Source organism: Manis javanica, chromosome 8 (genome assembly GCF_040802235.1).
Source record: "Manis javanica isolate MJ-LG chromosome 8, MJ_LKY, whole genome shotgun sequence".
In the NCBI taxonomy this organism is placed as follows: domain Eukaryota; kingdom Metazoa; phylum Chordata; class Mammalia; order Pholidota; family Manidae; genus Manis; species Manis javanica.
Window position 1 is genome coordinate 31,176,759 of NC_133163.1, and position 13,351 is coordinate 31,190,109.

At 48.7% G+C, this 13,351-nt stretch overlaps 1 protein-coding gene across 7 annotated transcripts in view; it reads right to left on the reverse strand.

Annotated features, from left to right (window-relative positions):
• The window catches only part of SMOC1 (SPARC related modular calcium binding 1), a 138,371-nt gene that overhangs the window by 75,645 nt on the left and 49,375 nt on the right, over positions 1-13,351 (reverse strand). The window lies entirely within an intron of this gene.

The following is a 13,351-nucleotide window of genomic DNA, read 5'->3' on the forward strand; positions in this document are numbered from 1 at the left end:
TCCTGATTTAAAATAATACTAGTAATCAGGTTGGGAAATGCTGATAAACTGGTTTCTTTCCTACAGGACTTCTCAGACACCTTTGGTACATTCTTATGCATGGTGATACAGTAAATTAAAGGCAGCTACAAATTATTTGCTACTCTTTCCATTGAGCTAATTTCCTCCTCTTGAATCTGGACTGACTTTAGTACCTTGCTTAACCAATAAAATGCTGTACAAATGATGTTTTGGGGCTCCTGACAAAGGAGTGAACTCCTGAAGCTTTACAGCTTCCTCCCAGTCCTCTTGTAACACTCTGGGAAAACCAGCTGCCATGTAAGGAGCCCAAAACTCTGAGACTACCATGCCAAAAGGAAGGCTAAGCTAGCACGTGGCAAAACTACGTACTGAGAGAAATGCCTAACAGACCCAGGCACAGGGACATGTGAGTAAAGAAGCCTTCAGATGATTCTATCCCCAACTATCATCTGACTGCAACTACCAGATGAAATAAGTAATTGCATGAGAAACCCCAAGTGCGAACCTCCCAGCTGAACCAAATCAACCCACGTAACGTTGAGATAATAATGAATTATTGTCTTAAGCCATTATGTTTTGTGGCAGTTACACAGCAATAGATAACCAGATCAAGGGGTATGTGTGGTGATGCATCTCCCAAACCTATTTGACCGTGAACCCCTTTATCAGTGAACTCCTGTTAACAAGTACAGAGTACAGTTGGAAAACAATAATTGGACCATACAATCCATGAGCTTCTGCTGAACGATCCCCAATTAGACTGTATGGGCCTTGAGAGCTGAATCCATGCTTATCCACCCCTCCATAGCAGCGCTGGAGCATACTGAAGGCTCTTTATCAGTATGAACTGAGAATGAGTGCCCCACAGTGAGGAATGGCAATGTCGTGAGCCCACGTCTGGCCATCAGTGATGCTACAGTTGCCTGAATAGTCACACCAAGCTCATAGGGCTTAAGGAAGATGTAAATATAACCTTTGTTTTAGATGTATCTGCAGCCCCTTTGTGTGAAGCAAACTGATAAGAACTTGTTAACCCTTCTCCAGAAGAGCAGAAGGAGGCCTAAGGACAGTACCACTCCCTTCATGGGAGCACTGGGAACACATACTCCCTACTGGCCAAATTCCAAGAGTCTGAGCCTGTCCGTGAGTAGACCGCCTCCCAGCTGCATAATCAGCCTCTCCTCCTACCCCCCTGACCTCATTCATGCCCGGGTGCCAGCTGCTCAGCACAGGGAGGGAACAGCTGAGAGCTGAGACTGCCACCCAGGCTGTGTCAGGATAGAGACTGCAACCTGTCCTCTCCAGACACTCTGGGTTCCCACACTTACAGGTTCAACCTGAGTCCTGCCCAAAGCCCAAAGGAAAATGTCCTGTTAGTGTCTCACGGTAGAGTCTAGTGTTCTAGGATAACTCAGTAATATAGTGAGCCGTACCCCCAGAGGAAGCCCACTGCCTCCCCAGCTGCCACGCAGAGGAGAGAGGAGCTTGAGCTGACAGTTCAACAGGAGGGGGCAGTGTCGGTCACAACACCCTGCACGGGATCCCGGCCTCCACTCCCCTCAGGTTGTCCTTGCTCAGAACCCTTGAGTGGGGTCCCACTCACTGCCCTTGGGGACCTTCACATGGTCTCCCAGTCTCCTGGGCCTGGCAGAATCTGCCCCAGGGACCCCGCTCTGACCTCAGTTCTTGCTGCTTTGTCAGACTGCTCACTGCCTGGCTCAGCACTGGTGGAGCACACTGGCCCACTTCCATTTCCCAAATGAGCTACAATTGCCCCTACCTCCAGGCCTCTGAACACACCTTCTCCCTTCCCTCCCACCCCCGTTCAGATTTCAGGAGGATTTCCCTTCTCATAGAGGAGGCTGTCTCACAGGTGATGACAGATCCCTCTGTAATGACTTCTCACATCCCACTTTTCCTTCATGGCACTTAACACAGTTTTTTATGGTGAATTAATCTATGTGAAACAATTAACAATGGAATCCCCAACTGAGAGTCCCACAAACACAAGGGTGGTATCTATTTTGCCTGTGAATACAATGCTGGGGCGCTCGGTCATCTGTGAGATGGGTGCATCCTTGTAGGGGCATTTCCAGCAGGGCATTACCTGGTTGATGTGACAAGCCTGGCCTCCCAGGCTCCTGCTCCCCCTCCCCCACCATCCCAACCCCCACGTGCTGAGCTCTCCCCCTCCCTCCAGCATTACAAGGTGGGCAAAGGCCGTCCACAGCTTCCTCCCCTAGCTCCACCTCAGAACTGAGTTATCTCTGAGGCTGGGAGATAGGTCTTTTCTCTCCTTCTGCTACCCCCTCACCCCCGGACCCTCTGCCACTACAGCCTTCTAGCCTACAACACACTGCATTAGGGAAAACTCCGAACCCAAAGGTCCAGTTGAACAAGGCAGGTTTGGGAGGCCCTGGGCACAGGCTCCTGGATGGGCACAGGACACAGGTGACTGCCACGAGCGAAGCTGGCCTCAGCAGGCTCTCTTCCTCCCTCTGTATGGCTCCTTCAGTCCTGTTCCTAACCTGCCTGCCACCTAGAAATGCAACCAGACTGGCTCTGAAATTCTGCTTGGTGAGCAGCAGACACCAGGCCAGGGGATGGGATCACCACCTTCACACCGAGGCTTCCAGGCCAGCCAGAGCCTCAAGGCCGTCCAGAGCAAGTCAAGGCACTGCTGTTACCATGTTACTCTCTCCTGCTCTGTGGACGCATGTGTTACTTACTTGAAGTAAAACCCTGTTTTTAAGACCCACTTTGTTTGGTTATTTTGCCATGTGAATCAGCAGCAGCCAAGGAACAGCACGGCCTTTGTTCTCATGATCACACAAGGACAGAACTATCTGTGCCTCCTAATGCCTGTGAAAACCAAGGACCTCTTCCTTGGTCACAGAGGGATTTGGTAGCCAGACTTTAAGTCTGAAAAGTAACAGTAATAGAGCTGATGATTCGATCTTACTTATGGTAATGTCAACTTAATCTAATCTTCACCATAACCCTGTAATGCAGGGTATGTTACAATCCTCATTTTACAGATGAGGAGACTAAAGCCCAGAGAAGTTAGGTGACTTCTTCAAGGTTAAACGGCATGTGCTTGTCAGTGCTGGGATTGACACCCCCGACCTGGCTCCAGAGACGTGGCTTCTAACCACTACACTGCCTTCTGTTATTACAGAGGAATGCTGCAAATAGAAACTCTGACCCAATTGCTAAACTAGATTTGCAAAGTGAAAAACTGCTTACTAAGAGCCTACTATGTGCCAGATAACCATTGCTAAAGATCCAAACAAGACAGGCCTGCTCCCTGGGCACTTTAAGCCTCCTGCGAGAAGCTCCTCACAGGGCTCCTACTCACCTTGAAAATATCAGGAATCAAGGAAGACAAAGTTTCTTTTCAAACTCAAGGAGGCAGCCTTGCTGTCTCCTCCTCAGCTCACAGGAGAGCTGTGGGCGTCACCATGGCATTGAACTGCAGGCCATAAATTGGGTTTGGAAACGGTTGCTCTGGACCAACAGACACCAGAGCAGCTGTGCCTGAGCCCAGCTTAATAACTAGGGGAGCACTCTGTCTGCAAGACAGACAGGTTAAAGAGCTTCAGCAGAAGCCCCAACACACAGAGATCCTTCCTGGCTTCTGAAGAGCTCCCAGAAGGTTCCATCTAGAAATTACCAGTCCCTGAGGCCAAGTATAAAATTATGAGACAGCACGGGGCCTTTGCTAAAGACAATCTTCAATCGTCTATGGTGTCTCATTTTAATCTGTTTTAGGAACTGTGTGTGTTTGTGGTTGTTTTCAAAACAGGGCAATGAGTTCCATAAAGGAGAGTTTTAATAGGATGACCATGTCCTACTAGGACCCCCCAAACCTCCAGGGCCCTGAGTGGGTTACTTTAGGTCCACACGCCTCCTGTTTAGTCATCTCTCCCTCGCCTCTTGCACTCACCCAGCGAGCCCACACCGCCTCAGGTGTGGGAGGCAAAGCACAACTAGCAGAGCGTTGCCCTCATTGAGCTTGCATTTTGGGGTGGAGACGACAAGAGAGCCAACACTGGTCATACAGCAAGGGGACAGGGACTGTGGGGCCATGAGAGGATTTAATCCTAGAGACTCTGCAATGCTACAAAGCCACATGATCCAATAGAACTTTCTGGAGTGGCAGACATGGTCTATATCTGTGCTATCCAATATGGTAGCCACAAACCACATGTGGCTATTAAGCACTACAATATAGTTAATGCAATTGAGGAACTACATTTTTAGTTGCATTTAATTTTAGTTAAATTTGCATAGCCTCATGTGGCTGGTGGCTACCATGTTCAAGAACACAGCTATAGAGGGGAGAAGCTCCTGCTCACCTCTCACTGGAGTTTCTCCCAGCTGAGCCAAGCTAAGACTGATCGGACCCAGGGGAGAAAGAGGCAGTTCCTGAGATTAATTTCCACATTTTAAAACTAGACATCAGTTCATTACTTATGGGTCCATAGCAGGATGTCCCAGGAGTTCATCACAATCCACCTGAAGTCAAAAAGGTGGCTTTTTCCTCTCTTCAGCTGGAATCCGGAGCACTAGTCTGTGGTGTGGGTCAGTTCCCTGAGCACACAGACAAAACTCAGGCTGTGAGTCACCCTGCTGGGACCGGAACCTCCTTGGGCCACAGAAGTCTGTTGTGGGCATCAGAGCAACTCGGGTTAATGGAAATTTTTGGTGTTGGGTAGAGGCAAGCAGTCTCCCTAACTGGGCAAATGCTGAACCATTTCCCTCTGGGTGTGATACAATATTTCCATAAAAATCCTCACATACATTCCCTTCCTTCTTCCTAACCAAAAGACAACAAAAACAAAATAATTATGTTAAATGTGATTGTGAAATACAGAAACCAAACAAAAGGGGCAGGGACAATTGTGCAGTGACAATCATCTCCTCCTCCTACCCTCTCTCCTAGGGGAGTGAATGATTCCAAAGCAAACACACAGCATTTTGTGCTCTGCACACATTCATAAAGTAGGACAAGCACTTGAAATACATATAAACAACCCATCCTTCCTACTGGAAAAGCCAGCTACCGGCTGCAGGCTGTCTTCACCACAGAAGAAAGGGAAGCACATGAAATCAGTGTTGGACCGACAATGCCTTCCATCCCGAATACACACATGCTGGTCCCTGCACTTCATCTCAAGCACAGTAGCATGCAAACCCTGCCACAGCTTCTGCTCCGGGAGACCACGGCAAAACCACAGGCTGTGTTAGGTTCTGACTGACTGCCAAGTTTCCATGACAATACAGGGAACAATGGAGGCAGCCTAAACTTCCATCTGGGATGAGATGTTTGAATCTTTGTAATATGGAGTTGGATTCTGAAGGGCCCCCACCAGTAAGATGGCAAACTTCCGGCTTCTCTTCGGGGTCCTCGGTTCCTGCCAGCGCCACCTGAAGCCCAATCACCTCTCGCCCCCCTCCCAATCCCAGCACCTAGCCAACAGCCAACAGCCCCTTAGAAGTAACACCACAATCACCCTATGCCCCTTCCTATATAACCCAGCACCTTTCCCTAATAAAGCGGAATTCTCCGGTGAATTGCTGCTGTGTGTCGCTCCTTTCCTTTCAGTTTCAGACTTCACTTCTACCTGTACCACGCTGACCAGCATCTAAAATCCTAAATAAGCAATTTTCTGGTAACATGTATAGCTCCTTATTTTTTTCCACATATAGAGAGGGGGCAGGAGCCATACTAAATGATCAGGACAACCGCCCATCCACTGGGTTTGGAAGCACGAAGGCCACAATTTGGAGCAGCAAGAGGCATTCCCCTTTATGATATCAGACTAAAAAATCACAGGCCAAACTCAACTAAACTTCAAATTAGCTTCAGCTACTTACTTTGAACATTTTTGCTCCACTTATCTATTGCTGCAAAACAGACCTTATACCCAAACTTAGTGGCTTCAAACAATTGATTATTTCTCTCAACTCTGTGAGTTGACTGGGCTCAACTGAGAGATTCTTCTGCTCTGCTTGGATTCAGTGGAGGTAACACATTTGGCTGCATTCAGTTGTGAGCCTGGCTGGGGCTGGAACATCCCTATGACTTCATTCACTGGTGCTTTAGTTTCAGCGGCTGAAATGACTGAGGTGCTACTGGGCCCCTCCCTCCAGCAAGCTTTCCTCTCTCATCCGGGATGAGTTCATCTCTTTGCCACCAAACTTTCCTCCCCATTCAAGTCCAAATTCCATACTGCCACTGAGGTTATCATCCTAAAAAGAAAATGCTTCCACATTTAAAACATCAACATTAGCTCCTTTGGAGCTCTTGCTGTGCTGAGTTCAGACTTCTTTCAAAATCCTCAATGTACTGCATTATCATTGATGTGCTTACACATCTGTAAAAGACTGTCTTGTTTCTCTTTATACACATGGGGACTAACACAGTGCCTGGTATAAAGTGTTTGTTTAGTACATGTTTGAAGAAGGGGTGACTATAAAACCTTACCTAAAATATACCCTGCATAAGCTTCTTTTCCTATCACTTACTGTGCAAAGAGATAGCTTTCATCCAACCACCACAGAAAGCTTAGGCAAGCTCTCAAATGCATGGAGTAATGTAAGCTCTTTGTTCTTTTTTTTCCTTTTAAGGAACATCTACTAGATAAGGAAAGCCATACATTAAACACAGGATTTTTCCCTTGAATTAAAGGAAAAGAAATTCCTAAGTCTGAAAAGAATGTATGTCTCAGAGTGGCAGAGACACTACCCATACACCCACGGCAGATATCACTAAGTGACCATGGAACTCATTCCCAATGAGACTGGCCTTGGCCTGAGAATCCTCCTCACACAGCCCTCCCAAAAGCCTTCCCACCACCCCGACGATAACTCAGCTCACCCAGAAGTCAGGCAGTAATCTGAGAGGCCTAGGGTTGCTGAGCCTGAAATGAGTGAATGTCAAGGTAGAAAATTTTGATAATTTAACAGCCAATGTGGTTAACACTCTGGTTTTTCTTGTAGCTACCATATGCATGCACTTGGGTAAGAGCCAAAAGCCAGATGATAAATGAATTTGCTTACAAGTCAGATTTTTGATACCCACAATTCATGTTTCCACAGAATTAAAGTTGTAAATAATGGTGAGTTTCCCAGAACAATGTGCAAATGCCTACTTGGAAGAAATGGGAAAGTGGATGATTATCTGTATGCCTGCTGGGTGGGTCACAGGCACCTTAAAGTAAAGGCCCCTAACACCTGGGCCCCAGGCTGGGTAGAAGCGGCCAGTCCCCTGAGCTGTTCCTTCCTGCCTCAGGCCTTGGCATGAGCTGGCCCTTCTCCCTAGACTGTGCATCCACCTCCTAACTCTTCTTCATCCTGCCAATCTCAGTGCAAATGCTGCTTCCTTAGGGCATTTAACTTCCCAAGAAGACCAGGGTCCTGCCATGAGCCTCCTTAATACCCTCTACTTTCCCTGTGGCCTGTGTCACAATTGTAATCAAATAACCAACCATTTAATTATGTGTCTTGCCCATCCTCCCCATTAAGCTGTAAGCTCCCTACAGGCAGGATCCAAGATCTGGGTGCCACAATGCTGGATTCCTAGTGCCCAGCAGGGTCCTTGCCCAAACTGGGCTTGATAAATATTGACTGAATTAATGAGGAGGCTGGGACCCATCCAGGGAAGCAGCACAGAGCACCTTCAAATCGGACTCCGTAGGCCCAGATTCTTCCTACCACCACACTGCCTCCTTCAATACAGGAGAGGGATTGCTGAGCCCCAGAGGCTGGCCAAGGGGCAGTGGGGGCTCAGCAGCAGCGGCCCCTCAGTGAACAGGCAAGGAGAGGGGCTCTGTGGGTACAGGGAGCTTTCCTAAGGGAGGGATATTTTTCCTGTTGTATTTGTAAGTCAAAGTCCAGCTCAAGTTTTTAAAACTCAGGCACTACAAAATCATTTCTTGGAGGTAAATCTGCTATTGAAAGGAGGAAAAAGCTGCTCCCGGAGCCAGTGCCTGGAACGAAAAGTAGAGAAGCACATTCCAGACGTCCAGCAGCAGCTCAGTGTCTTCCTCTCCAACTAGCGACTGTCCGCCTCTTGCCACTTGCTTCACCATCTGCAAAACCACACTTTGGCCTTTTCCTCCAGGGCCTGGGCCCACACCTTTGGGAATGAAGAGCAGTTGCACGTTAAAACGTCACTCACCAATCCATCATCGGCATGGAAACCCACATCCCTATTTCTGCCAGCTCGCCCTCACCCTTCCCTGACCCCAGAGCCACCGCATTTATACAGGTGCAAAGAAAGGCCCCGATCAGGGCCGGTTCAGGGCCGGACTGGGAAGATGGAGGAGGGGAGATAAGGGAGGTCAAAGGGAAGGGAGGTCTGCGGCTATGGCGGCGTCTGCTCTTCTTCGGCACCTCACTGCGGGGCTTGACAACAGCAAGCCCCGATTAAAGGGCTTTTCACGCTGCTGAGGGAAAGCAGACATCCCCCTCCAGCTGTTCCACAGCTGGAACCACTTCTGTTGTTTTAGCCAGGAGAGGCCTGACCTTCGTCACCCCGTCCCTACCCCCTTCCCAAGGGAGGAATTTAGTGGTCACCCCAGCCTGTCCACCCCACTTCCCTCCTCCACTGGCCCCCCACAGCCATGGGAATGACTGGTCAGAACCAGGGGGGAAGGTCATCTTAAGCAGGTCTTAGTGGGAAGAAGAGGGGAGGGAAGGGCAGTGGGCCTGACCAGCACCTGAGAGGCCGGGTGGGAAAGGGCATGGGTGGGACTAAGAGGTGGGGCCGACTCAGCCCTCCAACCCACATGCCCGGCCCCACCCCCAGCCGGGCCCCAGTGCCTGTCTGTCAGAAAGGCGGGTGCAGGTGAGGTGGGATTAGGTCCCAGGCCATCACATTTGCAAAATATAAGCATTATTAGTGACAGGAGTCAGACTCAAAAAGCTACATGCTGTATGATTCCGTTTATATGACCATGGAAAAGGCAAAACTGTACAGCTAGAAACCAGACCATGATTGCCAGGGGTTGGAGGTAGAGGGAGAAACGTAAGAGAAGTGGGGCGGGGGTGGAAATATTCTCTATCTTGATTATGGTGGTGGAATTGTAAAATCCACCATAATTTTATAGATTTGTTAAAAATCATTAAAGTGTATATTACCTAAAAAGGTGAAGTGTACTGCGTGTAAATCATACCTCAATGAAATGAAAAAAAGAAAAGCATAAAACTAAAGAAAATAATTCCAAATGATGTTTGTTTTGAAGAGCATATCAGACCTCCCATAGGTGCTCAGAGAGGTTTCTGGAGCTTTCTCTGCCCACCCGCTTCAATTACCAGGCATCATGCTAGGTGCATCAGGGGTTATGAAAATAAACAAGAACAAAGGCCCTGCCCCTAAAAGCTGAGCAAAGACTGACATGTGTACAGCTAACTCTCTAGGGACTACATTTCAAAAGCAGCAACCAGCAAGCAAAGCCTCAGTCACAGACAAAAGGACAGAATATTTGCAAATGGGATGCCAGGAAGTCCAAGACGTGAGGTGGCTAAGTCTTTAAAAGAGAGAGAGAGGAAGGAGAGGAGAGGAGGGAGGGGAGGGAGGGGAGGGGAGAGGAGGGAAGAAAAAAGTCACCCTTTCAGCAGAGAATTACTGAGCACCTATAGTGCCCCAGGGCCGTGCTGAGTGCTGGGGACACAGCAGCTGACCCTATGTTCTGTGGGGTCAGAGTGAGAGGGCAATGCAGACTAGAAGGATCCAGGAGGACCTCTCAGAGAGGGGGCCATATGCTAGGTGCTAAGGAATTTCCACAGACAGGACGGGCTGTCCAAAGGACATCCTAAGTAACAGCTACAGGTATACAAAGGTGAAGGAGCAAATTCGTTTCAAAAAGATAGGTTGGAAATGACTGTTCATGTGTGAAATAAGGCTCTAGGGCCAGGTTGAAGGCGAGATCATGGAAAGTCTTAGAAATACCCAGTTGGAGGCCAGTGAAGGAAGTAGAAGACAAAATCAAACCGGGGCTTCAGAACTCTCTGGCAGAGGCATGAAAGCAACAAAGAGATTGATGAGGAGGCTCTGCAGCTGAACCCAGCAGCAGGAACGGAGGACAGCGGCGAAGTCGGGCCAGGGAAGTGGCTGGTTAGGCAGCTGGGGGAGATAAAGGCACCAAGAACCAAACAGCTCTCTGCAGGGAGGGGTGCTGCCCTGTGGGAGACGGGCTGCGGACCCCATGACAGCCCTGCAGGACCCCGCAAGGCCAGGAAGGGAAGCTGGGATGCCACAAGTATACATGCTGACAAGGAAGAAGAGGAGGACATGTGGAGAGAATATTCCTTCAGCTTAAAACCAATTTAGATTTTAGCCCTCCTTGACTGCCAACAAGGCACCAGCCTTTCCATCAGACAGAAAACAGTAACTTCTGTTGCCCGCTTGCACTCCCCTGTCTCTAAACACCAGCCAATGGATCTCACGAAGTGATAGCGTGGAGAGTCACTTGCCCACCCACCCCCCGCCGCATCCCTCAAATTCTGCCACCAGCCTAAATAAAAACTGCTGTCACTCCAAATCAAATAAACAGACCACTCTCAGGTCCCAGTACCTAGATGTTTTTAAATTCTCTCAGCCCACTAGCAGTGGGGGAGCGGGGAAGGAAATAGAGGGTAAGTTGATGATTAACAAGAAGCAACAAAGTGGTCTTATATTCAGGGTGCATCCAAGAGATGGTGAGTCACAAGAGGGAATTCAGACTTGGGGTACAAAGCAGAGAGGACCTGTTTGGTGGCACCTGTTCAGCCCTTCATCCCAGTGACACACATGTCTAATGTAAGGATTTGCTAAATTAGCACTATCTCTCCACCTGGCAAGAGCAATTTATTCTGCCAAGGCTGGTGGCTCCCTACAAGGTTATCCTCAACACTCCCCCAGGCAAAGCCTTCCTCACTCCAGGTTTTCACTAGCTGTTACTGAGAATAGGGCATATGCATGGTCACACATCACAGAGCGTCTTGGCTGGTGGTGACGGGGCCCAGACACTGCTCCTTGCTCCTGCACACCTGGGCCCTGCCCCACAGTATTGTGTCCCTCCTTCACTGGTAGGATTTTATTCCCAGTAACATGTGACATGTGTTTTATAACTGGGGGAATGAGTGAGGAGATGGGTCAGGATTGGGACTGACGACTGGGGGGATTGATCGCTATGCCCCCAGGGGATGCTGGGCAGTGACTGAGCTTCCCTGGCTGGAAGGACAAGTTCCCCAGATGACTTGTTTTAGACTTGGTGAAATTCTGGGCAAAGTGGAAGGTACAGAATATGAAAAGGGTGTTCAAGAGATTTAAGGCCACTTTGAGAGATTCAATTTCAGGGCCTCAGTGACAAGGAGACACAGAAATGAGGCAGGTCCTTTTCCCCACCTCTGCATGAAGCCCAGCCTTGCTGGGTTTCAACAGCGTTGAATCAACAGCCCTGGCAGCAGCGGGAGACAGTTCCACTGGCACAGACTCGGCTGTTCTCGTGACAGACACCACCAGCAGTGAGGTCCCTTTGGGCACTGAGCACAATTATGACTAGTTTGTGGGAATACTTAAGGCACCCTAAAGTGGGCAGTGGGGGGATTGCTGTCTGAGCAGATGAGGGCCCTGAGGTCATTGCAGCTGGGGAGTAAATGAAAATGTGGCACCATTTTGTAAGCACAGGCAGAGAAATTTGGAAATACCAGTTATGAATAGACACTAATGGGAGTGCAAGTCCACTTAACACACCGTGGAAGTCAAAACAAGCAGCCCTAAACTTAGGAAGAATTTGCAAAGACCAGTTGAGGATCCAGAGATCGATTTTCCAAATGGCAACTGCACATGGTTGTCAGGCTTCCAGGCTGGTCAACAATATGCCTCAGCAATTCATAACATGGCTGAAATAAAGCTCCTAGCACTGGCCCAGAGAAAAGCAGGGAGTCTGAGAGGGGCGGGAGTTGGCCAGTCCCCTAATTAAAAGGGCTTGTCAACTGAACCTGTTGTGAGCAGAGGCCCGAGGGTGTCCTCGGTACAGATGCGTGCACATGCACACACTTGGGACCACACATTCTGCCCACAGTCACTAGACTCTAGGGTCAAGAAAGGTGAAGGAGAAAAAGCTGCTAGTGAGTTACTTACAGAAATAATAGCACTGGAAACCAACTGTCCTCTCCTCAAGGATTTGTTCTGTACTGTCACTTGTAAGTCCTTGACACCACCATTTGTTCCCCAAAGGTGGTGAATGGAGACCCTATTTAGTAATTTCTCACACCACCCACAGAAGGCATGACCAGATGTTCCTGGTGTCTCCTGCAATGGGCCAGTTGTGCCAGGTGAACCTCTGCAGTGGGCTTCCCAGCCTTGAACCTCGTACCAACAGCCCTACAGAACCCTGGCTGGTGGAGAGACACAGTGCCACTTCAGGACTGGGCTGCTTAACCCAACAGACACATTTGCATCCTAGCAGAGTCCCCTTTCTCTGGCCTTCACAAGCCCACCGCTTAGGATTCTTGGTGCAGCTGCTGTCAATCTTCTGACCCAAGAAGATGCCTGTCCACTCACAGGTTTTGCAGTGAGTCCTCAGCTTTTACTTTTACTGACTGCTCCCCTTATCACCACAAAAGGGCTCAAAACAGCCCCACCATGGCCCACCCAAGAACACAGACTTCCACACAAGGTCTAAACATAGCCAGAAGAAGGGGCAAGAGTATTACACCCTCCTGGCCCCTGGGAATGACTTCATGGCTCCATAATAACTCAATGGAGAAACTGGTATACTTTCAATGTCATGGGATTATTACAAAAGAAAATGTCATTTTAATGTCCATTTCATTTGGGCAAGATACTATGGCATATATATATATATATATATATATATATATATATGGGCTCATCTTCATATTCACTTCCACAGTGGAACAATTTACATTGACAAGGGAGATAACAGAGGAAGAAGCACTTTATCCACAGCACTTGAGGAAATCCACTCCCTTACAGCACTAAGCCCTGGGGATGAAAGCTGAGCAAGTACAGGCTAAAACAAACAGAAAAGGAAATCCCAGTCTTGCTATGTCATCAAATTATGTTGGGGCTGTGTGTGTTTAGATTGTGTGTGTCCTTTGATTGCTATTTCCACCATTATCTTGAGATTCTGCTGTACTAGTGCTGGGCTTCAGCTCACCGAACACGCCAGCATATGCATACAAGCTGGTGAATGCATACAAGCATGCGCACACAATGCCTTTAAAGTCACGTAAAGACAAAAGAGGAGTTGGCCCACGTGGGACTGCCATGTGCCACCCAAAACCTGATGCTGTCAAACCATCTTGGGCTGAA